Source organism: Gopherus evgoodei, chromosome 5, assembly GCF_007399415.2.
Source record: "Gopherus evgoodei ecotype Sinaloan lineage chromosome 5, rGopEvg1_v1.p, whole genome shotgun sequence".
NCBI classification, from domain to species: Eukaryota; Metazoa; Chordata; order Testudines; family Testudinidae; genus Gopherus; species Gopherus evgoodei.
In genome coordinates this window covers 93608489-93627929 of record NC_044326.1, presented here as the reverse complement: position 1 = coordinate 93627929, position 19441 = coordinate 93608489, and the positions used below count along the sequence as shown (strand labels likewise).

General features: G+C 39.6%; 1 long non-coding RNA gene across 1 annotated transcript in view; it reads right to left on the bottom strand.

Moving 5' to 3' along the window:
- LOC115652152 overlaps positions 1–18903 on the bottom strand; it is a 50233-nt gene extending 31330 nt beyond the window's left edge. Inside the window, exons 1-2 of the long non-coding RNA XR_004000564.1 lie at positions 18725–18903; positions 17248–17330 (exon numbers count right to left, since the gene is read on the bottom strand). This is a non-coding gene — a long non-coding RNA (uncharacterized LOC115652152). The remainder of the gene's footprint in view (positions 1–17247; positions 17331–18724) is intronic.
- Positions 18904–19441: the final 538 nt, after the last annotated feature.

Here is a 19441-nt window from a genome sequence, read left to right as displayed (position 1 = left end):
TTAGCATAATTTTAAACAGTTTGAAGGTTCATTATGAAATGTCTTATCTCCAACTGGTTAGAGTATTCTAGTTTATTTTAAGCATCATCCTAGACATTTAAACCATTAGCAACACATTAGCTAATTCTTACTAATAAAATCTAATAACTTCACAATTATTATGCTTAATTTTTATACAATGTTCTTAGATTTATTAAGAGCATACACAATAATTTTATATACCATTATTTTTTACTAACAAAACTTTAAAAAAAATCTTATATGTATGTGAATTTATCCAACTATATACATTTCCGCAGAGATGTACTTTTCTACCAAAAAGTCTTTCTTTAAGCACCTTAGGTTTTAATAGAAATATCATAAAATGAGATTTGGCCTTACAGTTTAACTGTTCCCTGGATGGCTAAAACATTTGTTTAGTTTTCTTCATCTCATGAATAAAAAAATGTTGTGAGATTACTTATTATGTTAGCAAGGTGCAAAGGAATAAGTTAACAGCATTAACGGTGTAGTAAGAGGAGGCCCTGAGATATAAACCTTGGTATCAGAGGCCTGGTATGAGGCCTAAGACCTGAACTAAAGTAATGGTCAAGACTTTGGTAACTTAAAGCAAAGTTAAGCCGTGAGCCAAAGGCAGGCCCTGCTCACAGAAGCTGGCAAGGAAAGGGCTGATGCTGCAAAAAGAGATATACCTAAAAGGTACTGGACATCAGATATCAGAACATTCGCATACTTGTACACTCCACACACACAAGGAACAAGCTGACCCATCCCAATGACAGGGCCAAAAGGGTAATATGATGGAGTTGTTTTGTTTGAACCAACATATACAAGGTGAGAGGCGGCACCTTACTACGTGAAGGGGTTGCACCTCAATACGTCAGGGGTGATGTGTAACTTGTTTGTACCTGTGTATAAGAATGCATCCCTGGGGCAGTGTCTTTGTCCAGCCTAGAGGGCAGTGGAAAGTCCCACCACTGACTGAGCTGAGTCCATTGCCAGGGGGCACATATTCATATGTCCTGTACAGTAAAGTCTAGAGGGAAATATTGTGCTTTGTTTGACAATAAACCTGGCCGAAGTGCCTTCCCACCTTAGTAGAGTGTGTGGTCATTGGAGGTTCTATCGGGGTCTGCTATGTCAGCTATCTGCACAGAGCTGGGATAGCACACAGAGGGAACACATGCACGCAGTTGATTGATATCAACATTGAACAAAGCAGAGCACCACACCGATAGCGTCTGACAACAAATGGTAGTGATCGAACCATCTAGTTTGCACAAAGCTAAGAAATAAATATCTTCCAAACAATTTTGGAAATGTTGATTTTAGAAAGCGACAGATTTATGGTGCCCCATGGCTGGGACCTTGACTTTTTAGCAAGGAGCTATTGCCTGAACGGGCACAGAGAACATAGATTGTAACATCCTGATCTACTGTGCCAGTTTGATCTACTTTAACCACCCCTTTCGAGAGTAGAACTTGGAGTAGACAAAACAGATATGAAGGCACAGTAGCCTGCAGAGATCAAATGAGTGGCAATAGGTGTTGCTTGTAAACCCACTCTACAACGAATAGGAAGTGTCAAGCACCAAAAACCTATGTTTGGTTAAGAACTGAGCAAAATTCAAAATTTCCATCATACAGGAAATTCTGACATTTCAATATTTGGTTTCATACTATATCAGGATAGAAAGTTGAAATGTTTAATTTTTTCCCAGACTGAAAATTCTGAAAAAAAAAATAATTTAGAGGTGTTAAAACATTTTATTCCAACATTTTGGATCAAAACATTTTGACAAATCTCAAATTAAAATGTTTCGTTTCAAGTTAGTACAAGCTTGTACAACATTAAACTGTTTTCTGATTGTGGTGCATTGCCTCATGGAAGTTGTAGGTCAAAAGTGATGCCCCAATTTTCCCCCAGCTCCCTGGCCAGAGTGCCCTTCCTCTAATACCCCCAGAGTCATGTGACTCCATGATGCACAATGCAGCTTGGTCAGCAGGAGATTTACATTACATTATGGGAGATGTAGTTTTTAGGGGGGCTAGTTCATAGAAGAGAATGGGGGCCCAAACTACATGCCCATAAGGCAATGTGCTGATAGGGATATGCAGTTTTATGTTTTGATGAATGGATTTGAAATAAAATACTTTGAGTCTATTCAGTAGAACAGAATATTCCAATTCACGACAAACCAACCTGAAATGAAATATATTTATTACAATTTTCTCAATGGAAAAATAAAAAAAATTGGCAACTTAAAAATCGTTCAGTGGACAATTTTGATTTTGCCAAAAATATTTTCCATCAGAAAAGCCTTTTAACAGAAGCATCCCGACCAGCTCTAGTTTGGATCACATGTTCTGGAAAGAGCGGAGGAGCTTGCTTCCTCTCTCTACTGAGCAACTAGATTACGCATTATCCTGGATGGCATCACCAACCCAGGGTTATTGTTTTCTCCCCTTTGGCAATAACGTGTACAGTTCCACCTTGAAGTACAGGACAGCAACTCAGGAAAGGAAATACAGTCAGCTGTCTGATACTGGAACAAGTTAATGGGAAGACTCAAAAGGAGGCTAGTGGGTAGGAGTAATTGGTCAAAGTGATCTGTCAAGCAAAACAAGGTTTTAAATATTACCCACCAAATCCTTTCAGTGGTGTGGCACAGGACAGACACTATGAAATGGAACATCCAGTTTGAGAAAGAAAAGCAGTCTAACCTCCTCAAAAGGCAGAAAACATATGTAGTGACTGACAGTCTGACACTTATTCCCTGCTCCTAACAGGACAGAGGGATCTTGTAGTTAAAGAATGGGGTCTGAGTGTTAGGACTCTTAGATTTAGCTCTTTCATCATAGAGGGTCTGCAAATCCATGCAATACAAGGCAGACACAGAAGTCCTAACTCTGAGTCCCCCTGCTCTAAGCACTATATAACAACCTCCAAAGGTCTTAGATAGTATGGTAATGAGCACACTACAGAAACGGTTAGGGGTAGTTTGCACGTGATCATCTCAGCAGGCTTTAGAAACCTGGGTGTAGTGAAGCAGCGGAGTCTCCCTCAAAGACTAATGGGGAAGGACTACACCACCCTCCTTGGTGGGTAGAGCCAAACCAGCCATGTCCCCTACTCCCAGCCAGAAGCAGAGGGGTGGGACAGGACACTTACAAGGTGGGACCTACAGCTAAGTTGTGCAAGAGCCAGGGAAGAAAGCAGATGTCTCCCACCTGCTGCCAAGCTATGTGCCAAAGACTGAGTGCTACAGTGTCAAGGACCAAGAGGAGTTGCTGGGACTGCTAACTGACAAGCACCTGGAGGAATTACTAGTATTGCTACCGGTTGTACCCCAGGGAGATTGAGGAAACCTAGGAGACAAGAGGTACACTTGAAGTGGTAGCAGGAAGTGGCCCAGGGAAACCAGACAGTAGTCTGGTTATATTGCCAAGAAACAAGTCAGTGTGTTTTGGAAAGATCCCTGCTGATTTAGTGATGGGATCACCAACCACTGTAGAGCCCTGCGCTGAGATCTGGTAGAGTCGTGTGGGCCGGGTTCCCCCTATCCCTGTGACCAACCCCATCCCTGAGATGGCCACCTACCCACCTTAGGCCCAGATGCCTGTGTTTCTCCACTATCTGCCAGAGCCAGGAGACAAAACAAAAGACTCTTACTTGTTCTGCCCCACCCAGGGGATCAGAACACTTTACAGAATGTTTATGTATTGTGTGCTTTAGCCAGGAGACCAAGCGGAAGACTAATTAGTTGCTCTGCCCAATCAGAGCTCCTTCCAGACTGTTTAGGTTGCTTCTGCCTGAGTCAGGATGCCGAAGACTAATTCCCTTGTTAAGCATTGTAGTTATAATATAGGCAAAAATATAGTGAAGTGGCATGGCCTCCCTCCGAGACTGATGGGAAGGGAGGCCACATACCTGCTACACTGGGCAACAAAAGAAGCAGGAAGCCTTTGCTGCTTCCCTGACTCTCTTCACTGCAAAAATGAATCATAGAATATTAAGGTTGGAAGAGACCTCAGGAGATCTAGTCCAATTCCCTGCTCAGAGCAGGACCAACACCAACCAATCATCCCAGCCAGGTCTTTGTCAAGCCAGGCCTTAAAAACCTTTAAGGATGGAGATTCTTCCCCCTCCCTAGGTAACCCATTCCAGTGCTTCTCCACTCTCCTAGTGAAATAGTGTTTCTTAATATCCAGCCTAGACCTCCGCCACTGCAACTTGAGACCATTGCTTCTTGTTCTGTCATCTGCCACCACTGAGAACAGTCTATCTCCATCCTCTTTGGACCTCCCCTTCAGGTAGTTGAAGGCTGCTATCAAATCCCCCTTCACTCTTCTCTTCTGCAGACTAAACAAGACCAGTTTCCTCAGCCTCTCCTCATAAGTCATGGGCCCCAGCCCCCTAATCATTTTCATTGCCCACCGCTGGACTCTCTCCAATTTGTCCACATCCCTTCTGTAGTGGGGGCCAAAACTGGATGCAATACTCCAGGTGTGGCCTAACCAGTGCCGCACAGAGGGGAATAATCACTTCCCTCGATTTGCTGGCAATGCTCCTAATAATAAGCCAATATGCCGTTAGCCTCCTTGGCAAAGAGGGCACACTGCTGACTCATATCCAGCTTCTTGTCCACTGTAAGTCAAAGGTCCTTTTCTGCAGAACTGCTGCTTAGCCAGTCAGTCCCAGCCTGTAGCGGTGCATGGGATTCTTCCTTCCTAAATGCAGGACTCTCCATTTGTCCTTGTTGAACCTCAGATTTCTTTTGGCCCAATCCTTCAATTTGTCTAATTCACTCTGGACCCTATCTCTACCCTCCAGTATATCTACCTCCCACTCCACTTCAGTGTCATCTGAATTTGCTGAGGTTGCAATTAATCCCATCATCAAGATGACTGATACAGATGTTGAACAAAACTGGCCCCAGGACCAACCCCTGGGGCACTCTGCTTGACAAACTTGATCCTCCAAAGCTTCACTTGCTTCAATACACTTGAAGGTCCTTTGCTATGCCCTTGTGTAACAGAACAAATGGAAGTTTTTAATTGCCTTTTATCTTACATTTTAAAAAAGGTTGGAGTCTTCAACATAACTGGGTAAGTTTTATAAATAGTTTTGGTTTTTGTTTTGTTTTTTAACAAGGCATTGTACAAATAGATACCATACATTTAAACAAGACATAAATATGCTGGATGATCTATAATTCCACATGCACTGGTGTTTGGAAGGAATGGTTAGGATTAAGACACTTCTCTTTGCTTAATTCTCAGGAGCAAAACACTTAAGTAGGATTGGAGGTAATTTAACCTGGACACCTCTGTAATTGTCCATAAACAAGGTTACTTCACCACAGCATATATGTAATACTCAGACTGCATTTTCTTGACCTTATCTATACCCTGTGCCACTCCTGATAATTTCCTTTAGTCAACAGAAGTTTAAGACTTTCATGATCAAAGAGTAGAAACATTGTGTAAGCTAAATACTCCAGGCCTTTAATCTATGAGAGTGCTTAACCACTTACATCAAGTGATGAATATGGATTGTAATATTTAAGCCTCAACTAAATGAGAAGGAATACAGTGAGGAATAATACAGCAAATGTAGCAATTATTTTGGCACTCTTGACAGTGATACAAAAAAGAAAAATAATCATACATTAAAGCGTTCTCCTGCTATTTTAAACTGGATGCTCCTCTGTACCTCCATAATTCAAATAGCAAAATGGCCAATGAGGACTTACACGAATATTCAGATTTTTAGGAAAAAGTGGTAACAACTTCATAAAACTTTGTAATTGTAACAGGATAACTCCTCAAGGCAAACTCTAACACCAGTGAAAAGAAGGAAGCAGCACCCAACCCCAGCTCTTTTTCTCACCCTGCTTTCCATGCTCAACTGTCCCAGGCTTATCCAACCCTCTGAAATCAAAGACTCTATCAGGGCTCAGACTATTCTAAAGGATGCATACCTATGCAGGCTACTGCATACAGAAACCTCTGAATATCCTAGATCAAGGCATCCCTGGTGATCAACCCACTTTCATGCAGACTTGGATGTTAGTTCTCAGTGAAGGGCATTATCCTTAATTCCCAACCTCTGTCACGTCATAAGAACCACCACCACCACTCTCAATAACTCCATACTTGCTCAAGAGAATTTAATCCTTGTCTTTAGAAATATCACCTCACTATCTGCTAACCAGTCATAATGTTCATGTGAAATGTCAGAAGTGGACCAGTGACAACACCTTCTGCCATTTGCAGAAAGACATCACAGCACCACTCATGGTATGCAGTCTACCATTTCTATACAATTAGTCCACTTTACTGTACACCAGATAGGTAACTTTACAGTCATGCTAAACATTTAATCAGAGAAATATAAAGGGAAAATTGAACTAAAGCTTCAATTGATGGATTTTTTTGTTATTATATGTACTGCTTGTTGAAAGCCAATGAGTTGGTGCTATGCATGTCATAAATATTGATGGTCCATGACCTGAGTAAAGACAACATGGCAGAGAAGACAGCATACAGAGAGAAAAGATATAGGTTTTTAATGTATTATTTAACCTTCCTTTTTTGATATCTTTTATAATGCTGAGGTGGAGAAGGATGTTGATGTGGGTTAGCATGGGCATTGGGAAAGAAATTAAATTTTAGGAGAGATTTGAATGAGGAGAAGGTTTGAACCTGGCCCATCAAGATGAGGAGGTTCTTAAATGCAGGTGGAGCAGCATAGCAGAAGGCACATATTTTTCATTGCTTTATCTCTAAGATGCCTAGAGCATGATTTGACACACTTATGAACCAGTTTTATGGTCATCATTACTCTGTTAACTTCAGTGATATCACACCAATGTAAAACTCATGTAATTGACTGGAGAATTAGGCTGGTCTTTGAGATAATATTTTTAGATTATGCCCATGGTTTCTAATTCAACTTTGTTCAATTTAGTTAAAACCCAGCTGCTAGACATGTTAGTTTTGTAGGTTCCTTAAAAGTTATATTTTATACAGTTAGATATAAGCATATACAAAGAGAATATGAATACAGAAGGATGGAACAAAGGTCCTATTTGCATGAGTACATTACTCTGTCTGGTGAATCAACAAATGAGTTATTATGGTATTCACAAACAAAAGCTGTGAGCAGGGGTGGCTCTAGGCACCAGCAAACCAAGCAGCTGCTTGGGGCAGCCCATTTGCAGGGGCGGCAGCTGGCAAGGATCCAGCCTGGGGGCTGAGAACCAACAGAGGGCCCTGGGAGCTGTAGTTCCTTAGTTAGCTCCCTGCCTATAGAGCCAGCCCTGGAGCAGGCCACTATCAAAAGTAAAGGGAGGGGGAGGGAGTATGGTAGCTGAAACCTCATGCTTGTGGACATCGACTCATATTCAGTTTGTAATCCACTATAACCTCCAGATCCTTTACACCAGTGCTACAGCCTAGCCAGTTATTTCCCATTTTATAGATGTGCATTTGTTTTATTTCTTCCTAAAAGTAATACTTTGCACTTGTCTTTATTGAATTTCATCTTGTTGAATTCAGATCAATTCTCAAATTTGTCAGTTCTAACCCTGTCCTCCAAAGTACGTCCAACCTCTCCCAGCTTGATGTCATCTGCAAATTTTAAAAGCATACTCTTCACTCCAGTATTCAAGTGATTAATGAAAATATTGACTAGTACTGAACCCAGCAAAGACCCTTGTGGGACTCTACCAGATAGATCCCTCCAGTTTGACAGTAAACCATTGGGAACTACTTTTTGAGTATGGAATTTCAACCAGTTTTGCAGCCACCTTATAGTCCCTTTATGGAACAATCATAGCTTGGCCGCTCCATAGTGGAAAATCAAAGCCAGATTCGCATTATAAGTCTGATTTCTATACTTGCTAACCAACTCCACAAATGCTTACTAATTTTTGCAGAGGAATTTTTGGAAAAGTCTTTCTGATTTTTGCCCTAGTTTCCTCACATTTCTTACAGTGTCTCTAGTTGTGCCAGGGGAGCAAAGTCTCTCTAAACTGAGGCATCAGTGTTTGTAGGTCTTCTCTCAGTGCTGCTGCCCCATGAGTTGGACAATCCATCATCTATATAACACTCCATTCACATTTCAGTCCTGTGACGTTTGCAAAGAAACAAATACCATGTTTTAAACAAACACGAACAACGATCCCTCATTTACGACATATATACCATGAACAACCTCCATTATACTCCATGTCACCATACCTCCATTATACTTACCAATATAAAACCAGGAATAGAACAATGTAATTTATGAAAGACTAATTAAAATTGTATTAATCATCAAAACACAAACATATAAAACCAATAAACAAGGCTGAAGTTTCAGGGTGACTATTGGTTGTTCAGGAAGAGGTTGGTGATATGGGGCTATGAGTAGTAGAAGGGAAGAGTTGAAAGGGAATGAATGAGAGAGGGGTAGTGTGTTTGTGTTAGTGGAAGACATGCAGTCTAGCAAATTTTATTCAAGCTTAATGATTTTTTGTTTGAATTAATTATAAATCCAACACAGACTGGCAAAAAATAAAAGCTAATACACAACAGCAGAAGTGAAGGCTAAATGTAAAATTATAGGGTCCAGCTGCCTCTCCAACAGAAAAGAAATGGTGGTAGGAAAGCCCATGAGGTTTGTTGTACAAGCTACACAAAATTCCGTCCCAGACTTTCTGTGCAGTGTAAATAAAGTTTGCCTTCATACACAAAAAGCAGAGATTTTGTCCCCTCACAACCTCTTTATATCCCCAGGTTACCTGAAAAAGCAAAAGGCCATTTCTGGGGTATCAGTTCTGTGGGGTTCCCTTCAGCTGTTCCTCTCTCATCAAAATTGTAGCTACAAGAAAACTTCATGCATGGGCCCACCTTAAAGGCAAGATTTAAGTAATCACCACCCTAGTATTTTCTCTCTCTTTTAACCCATACATATATTACATACCAAAAAATACACTGAAAGAACATGAAGGTTAGTAAGTTAAGCATGCAAAAATCAGGAAATAAGGTCTACTTAAACGTTGATGGATGAGGATTGAGTTCATTCAGTGAACACAATTTATCCTGCACACGAAAAAAAATAGTACATAATCACATAATTAAAGACTGTATCATAATGCAAATTCACATGGGAGCATTTCACAGGCAACCATCATTCAGGCATTTCCTAGCTTATTAATGATGTAATATCTTAAGTCTTTAACAATTTTACCAAAAATAAAAAACACAACAGTCAAGCAGAACCAAACTAACCTCTCACATCAGCAAGGTTGGAAACTTTAGATCAACAGTGCATTCCTCTGTCACATGAGGTAACAAAGTATGGTGTAACAGCTGAAGATTGCTATCACTAGGGAGGTTGGAGATAGACATTTTGCAAGTGGGTTTCACAGTTATTTGCTAGATAGGACAGAAGTGTTGGGACTCAGGAATCCTGGATCCTATTCCACTTTTTGAGGCTTCACTAGAGAGACCATATTTCCCAAAGGGAAAATGGTACACTGTGTGAGGCTAGCCCAAGCTTTTGCCCCCACAAACATGGGGTGGCCCGAGTCACCTGCCTGAGCACCTCTTCCCACACAGGGCTGGCCAGAGCCCTGCTTGCTGCGCAGGGCTGGCATAGCTAGTTGCCTGAGTCCTGCCTGTTCCCCACCCCCACACGAGGCTGGGACTGGCAGTGCTGCTCACTTGAGTCCTGCCTTCCCCCCACCAAAGCCCTGCCACCACACCTGTGTGAGGCTGCCATTGCTGCTCATCCTCCTGCACGTTCCTCTGCACTACATTGTTTTGCAAAAGGCGGGCATTTGTCCCGTTTGCTCTTGCCAACTGATCAAGTTGCCAAGTGCAAACAAGACAAATGCCCGCTTTTGCCAAAAAGTCAGGATGGCTGGGACAGGGCTTTAAAATGGGACTGTCCCTGCCAAAATGGGACATATGGTCACCCTAGGCATTATAGATCCTCTGCTCATACCCCATTCAAACCTGACTCCCATTCTGCCCCTAGGCCCTTCAGCCTGTCTTGTCCCAGGCTCCTAATGCCTCACATGTTATTAAACTGTCTCTACTCATGATTAGCAGTGTCATAAACAGATAGCTAAGGGTTAATGTCTCTTTCACCTGAAGCACCTGACCAGAGGACCAATCAGGAAACCGGATTTTTTCAACTTTGGGTGGAGGGAAGTTTGTGTCTGGGTCTTTGTTTTCTGGCTGCCTGCTTTCTCTGAGCTTTGGAGAAGTAGTTTCTACTTTCTAGTTTTCTGTTTCTAAGTGTAAGGACAAAGATCAGCTAGTAAGTTATATGGTTTATTTTCTTTGGTATTTGCATGAATATAAGTGCTGGAGTGCTTTGATTTGTATTCTTTTTGAATAAGGCTGTTTATTCAATATTCTTTTAAGCAATCGACCCTGTGTTGTGTCATCTTAATACAGAGAGACCATTTGTATTTTTTCTTTCTTTTTTATATAAAGCTTTCTTTTAAGACCTGTTGGAGTTTTTCTTTACTTCAGGGAAATTGAGTCTGTGCTCACCAGGGAATTGGTGGGAGGAAGAAATCAGGGGAGATCTGTGTGTGTTGAATTGGCTAGCCTGATTTTGCATTCCCTCTGGGGGAATAGGAAAGTCCTTTTTGTTTCCAGGATTGGGAACGGAGAGGGTAGTTTCACAGAGCTTGTATCTGTGTATCTCTCCAGGAGCACCTGGAGGGGGGAAGGGAAAAAGGATTATTTCCCTTTGTTGTGAGACTCAAGGGATTTGGGTCTTGGGGTCCCCAGGGAAGGTTTTTCAGGGGGACCAGAGTGCCCCAAAACACTCTAATTTTTTGGGTGGTGGCAGCAAGTACCAGGTCCAAGCTGGTAACTAAGCTTGGAGGTTTTCATGCTAACCCCCATATTTTGGACGCTAAGGTCCAAATCTGGGAATAAGGTTATGATAAGCAGACAAACCAGATATCAGGGCTTTGGAGCTGTGCTCCGGCTCTGCTCCAGCTCCAGGCAAAAACCTGCAGCTCCACTGCCCTGGAACTGCTCTGCACTCCAGTTCTGGGCTCTGATACATCACAAGTTGTTTGCCAGATACATCACAAGTTGTTTGTCAACAGCTGGGATAGTGTTGTATCATCCTAGTCTCAGCAGCAGCAGCAGCAGCAGCAGCACCACCACCACCACCACCACCACCCCTTCTACAGACTTTGAACTGGTTTAGTTCTCCTTCCCTAAATTCAGGGAATCCATGGCTGTAAATTACTGGGCTCAAAAGGACAAACTTAGGTCACTCTGGTGTCAACCATAAATAATGCATGATCTTTACAAAAATCAACTAAAGATCAAACCCCGGTACTATAGCTTTCAAGATATTTTTTCAAGGGAAAAAAAAACCTAGAAACTTTCCTATATATAAGTGAATGCAGAGATTAGCCTTGGAATTTCTTGGTCTCTAAAATCAGGAAGCCAATGGCACCATAGGCAGTCTCCAAAGGCCAATTCTATATGTAAACATAATATATTCACAAATTAACATTGTTTATTAATCTATATTGAATATATGTGCATAAATGGATAGATAAATATATAAAGAGCTGTATAGATACACAGACAGATAGAATACTTCAGGCCTAGATTGCTGGTTTGAGAAGATTTAGACAAGGCTTCAGCCATTTCTTTTTGTAAAGGCATCTGTGATTTTCTAGCAGTCCTACATATCCTTGCTAATCTTAGTATTCTGATTCTCCCTAGGACATTTAAGTCATCTTTTTTTTCCTGCCTTTAGCCGTCTCTTCTGCTCTGCTGGGAGAGAAACTATTCCAAGTCGCTGATCATTTTGATCTCTAGGAGGATTAATCAGTAGTCTAAAAGAAATTAGGTGACTATTGAGGAGCATAGTATATAAAAAGATGTAGTGTTTTTCTATTGAATTTTTTCTCTCCTTTCTCCACCTCCAAGGACATTCTATACTTTAAGTATTCTATCAAGTAGTTCTTGCTATGGATATTAGCAATATTTTGTTAGAAATAAAGTTGCCAGTGAAGCATCTAGGATTTAGAAATGCCACCTTTGGTAATTGTTCCTGATCTCTCTCATATTTTAATTGCATTTAAATTTAGCTTCTGTTTTACACTATTCTCATTTAAAACTGTATGCAGGCAATTATCCTTTTAAACCTGTTTTAGGTCCCCTTTACTTGTATACATTAAGAGCACTTGATCCTCTGCACACAGCTCTCCTCTTTCTTCATGGAAGGGATCGAGGGCTCAGCCACCTGCATCAACGTGTACTCCCCTGCACTCCTGCTTGGAATCAGTGGATACTTTGGAGATCTATGCCAGTGCCTGTAGGTGGAATGGGTCAGAGGACAGTTTGATCCTCAGTGATAATGTAGAACTCAGGGAGGCTGAAGTTGTATTACATTTCCATGCCCTAAGAATTGCACAGTGGGATTCCCCCTATAAAAGAGGGTCAGTTACAATTGCAGACGACAAGAATGACTGTTGCAGCCTGGCTCCATTGAAACTGTGCTGCCAATGAATAAGGTCAGAACTGCAGTGGGAAGGGGGGCAGAGCTGAAACACATACAAAGAGCTGATGCCCAAAGATCTGTACGGATGTCCTTGACCACTTGTGGTTTGTTGCTTAGGAATCACACACTTCCTGCTAGAATGATTGTGAAGAAATTTCTGTAAGGAAAAAACGTCTAGACATTTCTTTCCTTTTAACAGTCTCATGTAGGTTCACACACAGGCATGAATGAGTGGCCTGACGTTCTTTTGCAAGCAAAATTTCACTGAATTCAGTTAGAAATTTTCTGTGTAAGGAATCAATAAAAACCAAGTACTGATGTTAGGATTTGGCCCTGTACAATAAATAGAGATTTTCTTGCCTTAAAGTATTTCAGAACAAAAAGTTATATGAAAATAGCCCTCCAAGCCAAAGACAAACTAACAAATGCAAGAAGATATGTAAGCAACATACCATTCTATTGTTGGCTCACTCCAGTCTGTATGAATGTACATGTACACATATTACAGCATATGTGATAAAAACAGCATACTGTTTTGACTATTGTAAACCTGCAGTATCAGGGCTTGCAGACTTAGTATACCCAGTTTCTCATAAATTAAAATAATTTATATGAACTGAATGTTCCTGGTTTTTATACTTGTGTAGTTTTTTAATAATTCAGTGAAATCAATTTTTTTTTGCAATGGTACTTTCAGTTGAAATTAATGTGAGTCCTGACAAATGATTGAGAAATGGTGGACCTCAAATAATTTAGTAATTTCAGTTTTGAGAAACTGTGCTCACCAGAAGGCACTGATACTGGTAAAGTTAAAAGAAAGAGTAATGCTATAACAGTGTTTGGGATGAAAAAAACCATTTCTTGCTATAAATTCTAATACTTTTAAAAGCAGCAAAAAGTCCTGTGGCACCTTATAGACTAACAGAAGTTTTGGAGCATGAGCTTTCATGGGTGAATACCCACTTCATTGGACACATGCATCCGACGAAGTGGGTATTCACCCACGAAAGCTCATGCTCCAAAATTTCTGTTAGTCTAAGGTGCCACAGGACTTTTTGCTGCTTTTACAGATCCAGACTAACACTGCTACCCCTCTGATACTTAATACTTTTAAAAGGAGAAGTTTTAGGACTTATTAGCTCAGATGAAGCTATTAATTCATCATATAATTCTACTCCATCAGTCAGCAGCCTTATCGGTACTGAGCACTAAATGTAGGTCTTGACAGTGCTTCATGAGGTCTTCTTTGGAAAACTGATTTTTAATGTTTCCAATATCATATAAAAATTCAAAAAAGTTTCACAATGACCATGCAACTGATAAAAATCTTTCAGTGGAAGTTATAGGTACATCAAAAATACAACAGAAACATTCAACTTTAAACCTTTTTGGATTGAGAATAGGATCATCATGAGCCTCATAACAAAACTGTCTTGTTTTTTTTCCCAAGGACAAATGAATTGAAGGACAAACGTCGGTTCAAAATCAAGATCTTCTGCTATTGTTGTTGCTTCTTTGACAGTTTCTTCAAATCCTTCATCTGAACAGTATTTTGTTCTTCAGTTTTAGATTTGGATAACAGTTCTTTGTTTCTGGACTCTTCAGCTGAAGAAGTAAATCTTTGGATGGATTGTGATTGTTTGTCTTTATCAGTTAGCGAAGATAATCTTTGGTCAGATTGTTGCTCATCTTTATTAGATGATAATGATAATCTCTGGTTCAACTGGTCTTCTTCAGTTGATGAATAATCACTTTCAATGCATTGCTTAGAGTTTTCTCCTTGATTGTCGACTTTTTAAAAATACTTATTTGAAGTACGAGATAGTTTTTCTAATTGTTTTTGCCATTTCTCTCTTTGTTGACAGTAGACAGCATCAGAAAGTCATTTTTGTTTTTGCCCCAGCATTTTAGCCCTATAATCACTGGCACCAACATGACATGGAAATTGGCATGAATGGCACCGATAGGGAGGCACAGTACATGCAAATAATTATGATTCCTGATTTAAATCAATCAATAACCATTAACATTTATACATGTTCATATTATGAGTGACTGTCAGGACGTGACAGTATTTTTCATATCATGCTCCTATCACACTACTGGAGATTTTTTTGATCTTCATGCATTTTTTTCTTCTTACATTGTTGGATTTTTCCTGGGGAAAAAAAGGATGGCCGGAATGCCACCCCTGGAAGTGTGCTGCCCCAATCACGTGCTTGCTTTGCTGGTGCCTAGAACCGGTCCTGATCGCAGCTTAAAATTATTGGACCGAGGTCTCAGAGCTGCATTTGCACATCCATACTGCATTATGCAGACCTTCTGACAGGTCAGTGACTGGAGTTGCATCCACATTGCAAAATGACAGGGCTCGGACACTTACACTTTGATCCATTCACCAGCAGGGTTCTACGACACGGGTCCTGAGTGCTTGCTGACCAAGGTCAAACTGATTTTTGAGAGGATAGAAGGGGGGCTTGGGCTTAAACCTGGGTCAGAGCCTGAGTTTAGTGTGGAGGGTAGACGTACATTACCTCACTTGAACACAAATAGGTAAATTAAGGAGGAAGAGGTACTTTTCACTTCAAGAACAGCCATCCAGTTATTCTCTAAGCAAAACTATTAAAGATTGTCAATGTTAATAAAACTGGCTTTATTTTACTATGTAAATATGAAGCCATGGTAGAGGGTTTCTTATGCTGTATATTTTTATGTATATATATTAAAACTATTGGAATATAAAGTGAGAGGAAGATAGAAAAAGTTTCATAGTATAAGTCATTGTGGGATACCCACCTGCAAAGCATGGGTTTTACAATCACAATAAGAACAATTCAGGTAATTTATGAACCCCTCCCTGTGTATACAGCCATTTTAATTTACTCCAGTTCAAAGCAGTCATATGAAGAAGGGCAGAAAGTAGGCAGTGAACTGTGACAGCACAGGTGACTTGGCCAGCTTCCATATTAGTTATTTTCCCATTTTAAAAGATTCCAAAATCTGAGCTCTTTTTCCAGTTTACATTTTAATATCATTATCTGATGGTTTAACAGATATGTAATTTGATTTTTGCCAGCACAGATATACAGTACATTATAACCACACACGTGTTTCTGTGCACTTTTAAAAAGTAGTCTCTATTGATTCTAAAATATTTGGCATATATACATGCATAACAAGTAATTGTGAATAGAATCATTACAACCACATTATGTATAGTAATAACTTTTTTGCAAAATTAAATTACTTGTTCCCGCATGTCCCCAATCTTGTGATTCTGTACAGCACAGCATCCATTAATAATGCATCATAAAATTATATATACAGACTACACAGTTTAGCATTTTAGCACACTTAAGATGGATATAGTATAACAAAACCAAAAGTACATTCTTTTAAACCAGGCAGTGGCAGATAATTTTAACATCTCAAACAAATCAGTTTTATTACAATTGTTTTCTGACCAGTTATTCTTTCAAGTGGCATTATTTTAACTAGATCATAGTATTTATTTTTCTTTGCTTCTAATAGTTCTATAATTGAAATCTTTATTAACAAGTAATAAACCAGTCAGCAAGCATCCACAGCTTGACTTTGATTTATCTACATGTGGATGGATATGAAATTTGTAATAGGATTCAGGGCTCTAGTCTATCAGACAAATGTCAATAAGTTAACAGGTGACCATTGTTCCTTTATGACTCTTGGATCTGTGGTTTCTCATAAATAAAAATAACACACTGCCTATTCCTAGCATTATTTTTTATAGCATTTCCATTGCTTTCACAGAAATGATAGTGAAAAATCCAAACAATATACATTTATACTAGAGTGCGGCTGCCATTCTGACTTCTTTTGGCAGTTGACCTTCAAGGTGGCATTCGTTACTACTTGTTATTTGGACTGGAAGCTGAAGACACAAGCATCTAAAGACAGTCAGTTATTAAGAATTCCAGTGTTATTTTTCGTGCTTTGGCCAGAAAAGGCCAGCATGCACTTGTTCTAGAAGAAGCTCACTTTCATTAAGTGTAAAATTCACTCCAGAGAGTTCCTATTTTAACATTTGTTTGAAATTTTCAAATTTGTGCAACATTTACAAATTTGTAAGTGAAGAAGTTAAGAGTTCTGCCAAGTAAGATTTAACATTGGGCTGGATAATCCTAACCTATCCTTCAGATGTCACAACAAATTAGCTTGATCCATATTAGAGCTAAACAAAATACTTCCACATCATCATACACAGCCTACCACAATAAGTCTTCAATCCTGTTTGTGTTTTCTGGGTACTGCCGTAACATCACCACCATCTGACTTGGAGCTTCCTTCAAAACTCAAATTGAACTCAGATTTTCAGCCACCACCCTATTTTCTCACATGTCTTTCCTGGTCTTGAAAAGTCCAGCAAAACATCATGAAAAAGGCTGTCTTTAAAAATAAGATAATATTTTCCTACCATGTCATACAAAATTAGGGGCAACTTAGCCCTTCCCCTCCTTGTGCAGTTGAGAACTTGTGTGCATTTTTGAACTTGTCACTTGCACTCTTACCAATTCACATATTCTCTCTGGTCTTTAGGCTCCCCTTCCCCCCACCCCGCCCATGTTTGCTAGCTATATCCCTTATGTGATACACTTCAAGGGGAGGGAATATGTATGTCTATGCCCTGTATAACAGATCATGAGAGAGAGTCTCCAGAAATGACTTACCCTCCAGATCCTCTTTAGAGGCAGAAAAAATCTTGTCTCTTTGGGGTCATCTGTGTCAAGTTACCCACAAAACAGAAGTTTTCCTAAAATGTGATTGAAGATAGAGAAAATCCTAGCAAAACAAATTATTTGCATAATTTATCTAGCGTTACTCTTCTCATAAACTAAATTAGACAGGCATTCTTGGCTTAGATATATATATAGGGTAAGATTTTCTTTTCTTTCACATCTGGACATAAGTCCCATATGATCATTTCCTAATTAGCCCTGACACAGCCTCTTCCATGTGTGTCCAGAGGAATTCCTCATATCCTTCTCCTGACTGGTTTACCAAGTCTCATGTGTTAGATGTCACCAAGTACAGAATTTCAAAGGCCATTTGGATCTCCACTTTCATAAACACTCCTACCCAATGAAGGTAACTGACTTCTAATTGTTTAATCCCGTCTTCTTGATTTGTTGGATCACATCCTCATGCTGGATGTATCTAGTTTCCATCTTAGCTGTTTACTGAGGTAGCATTGATTTCCCATGCTTAAAATTTTCCTTTGCCATGAAATTTGGTGACATACCTTAGGCTCTCTCTCACAGAACTCTTGAAGAAGATTAATTTAATCCAAGTTAAAATAATCAAACTAAACTATTTAGCTGGCTATCCTTTCACCAACACAACTCTTTAAATATACTATATTTTGTTTAGGAACATAAAAAATGTCTTACCATTTATTCCAATTCAGTTGTCTGACTGATATATTGGCAGATCCCTTTCTCTTTGTTGCTATTAAACCAATGTAAAACTACGCCTGCTATTGATATGACAGAAATCTTCAGATCAGAAGCATCTTCAGATATTATGAAATGCAGCCATCTTAGACAAGGAATGTGATCACTATTGTGATAGTGATCATTATGAAAAAATCCAGCTACCTTAGGCTGTTTAGTTTTTGATGGCATTTTGGTATTTCCACTTATAGCTATAACCAGAAAAGGCACAAGCATGAGGAAACAAGCAGTATACTCTGTGTGCGTTCAATGTTAATTATTTTCTCATGCTGATGTGACTTCTTAATATTTTGATCCAAGTATTCTGAAGCTTTAAGAACAGGAAGTTGATATAATGAAAGGTATTATGTATTTGTCCATTTTTCTTTTTCAATTTCTATTCATGATAATATACATTTATTTTTAGCATTTAAATGTTGTAAGCCTTTCTAAAGCATAGCTGTTTTGTAATCTGGTTTCTGCTGTCATGCCCTGACATACTGCACATTAACAAGCACCAATAAAGAATACAAAAAAAATCTCTTAATATGCTGCATATTGTCTTGTAAACCTGCTATTATGGTGTGGGGAGGAGGAAGCAAATGACTGATTCCTTTTGTACATGTGCAATTACTTATGGTTAACCTGCTAAAAGAAATCAATTCAGTTTTCTTCACCATTGTTTGTTATTTTCTGAAATAAATGAGAGGCTTACCATTCTCTGGGCTAGATTCTGACTGAGCCACCAGTAATGAATATGGTCCATCCAGCACCAACAATTTTGTACAGGTCCTTATCTCACTCATTGGATACTGTAGTCTTTTCTTCTTTTGCCTTGCTGACTGAAATCCTGCTTTCAAATCCATTCAAACTGCTGCCACCAAAATATTTTTTTTTTCTTATTGCTGATTGTCACTCCTCTCTTTCAGGCACACCACCAGCTCCACCTTCATCACATCAGATATAACACACAATTATCCCCCTCAGTTTCAAAGCACTTCAGTACTGAACCCCACTTAACTTAACATTAATTTGAATCATTAATTGTTGCCCTTGTAATGCTAGTCTTTCCTGCCTCTGCTGCCTGTTAGTGTGAAAATGTCTGTGGGTGAACTGGACTTTCTCCCACCCTGCTTCTTGTGCACAACAAACACTCAAATAAAAAAATGCATAAGACAGATCCCATTTCAAATGTCTTCTTAGAACTCTCTTCTACTGTTGTGTTTACATAACCGTACCATGATAACATCCAGTTAGGTAGAGAATTGTGTTGTGCATAGTTTGTCTACATGAAAATATACACCTATTTTTCCTACCACACCCATCCTCCCCACATCCATACCTGTCCATTTCATCCTCCTGATGTGTCTTGTCATTAACAGAGTGCAAGTCCTTTAGGACAGGGACTCTTTACTATATGTCTTTACCATAC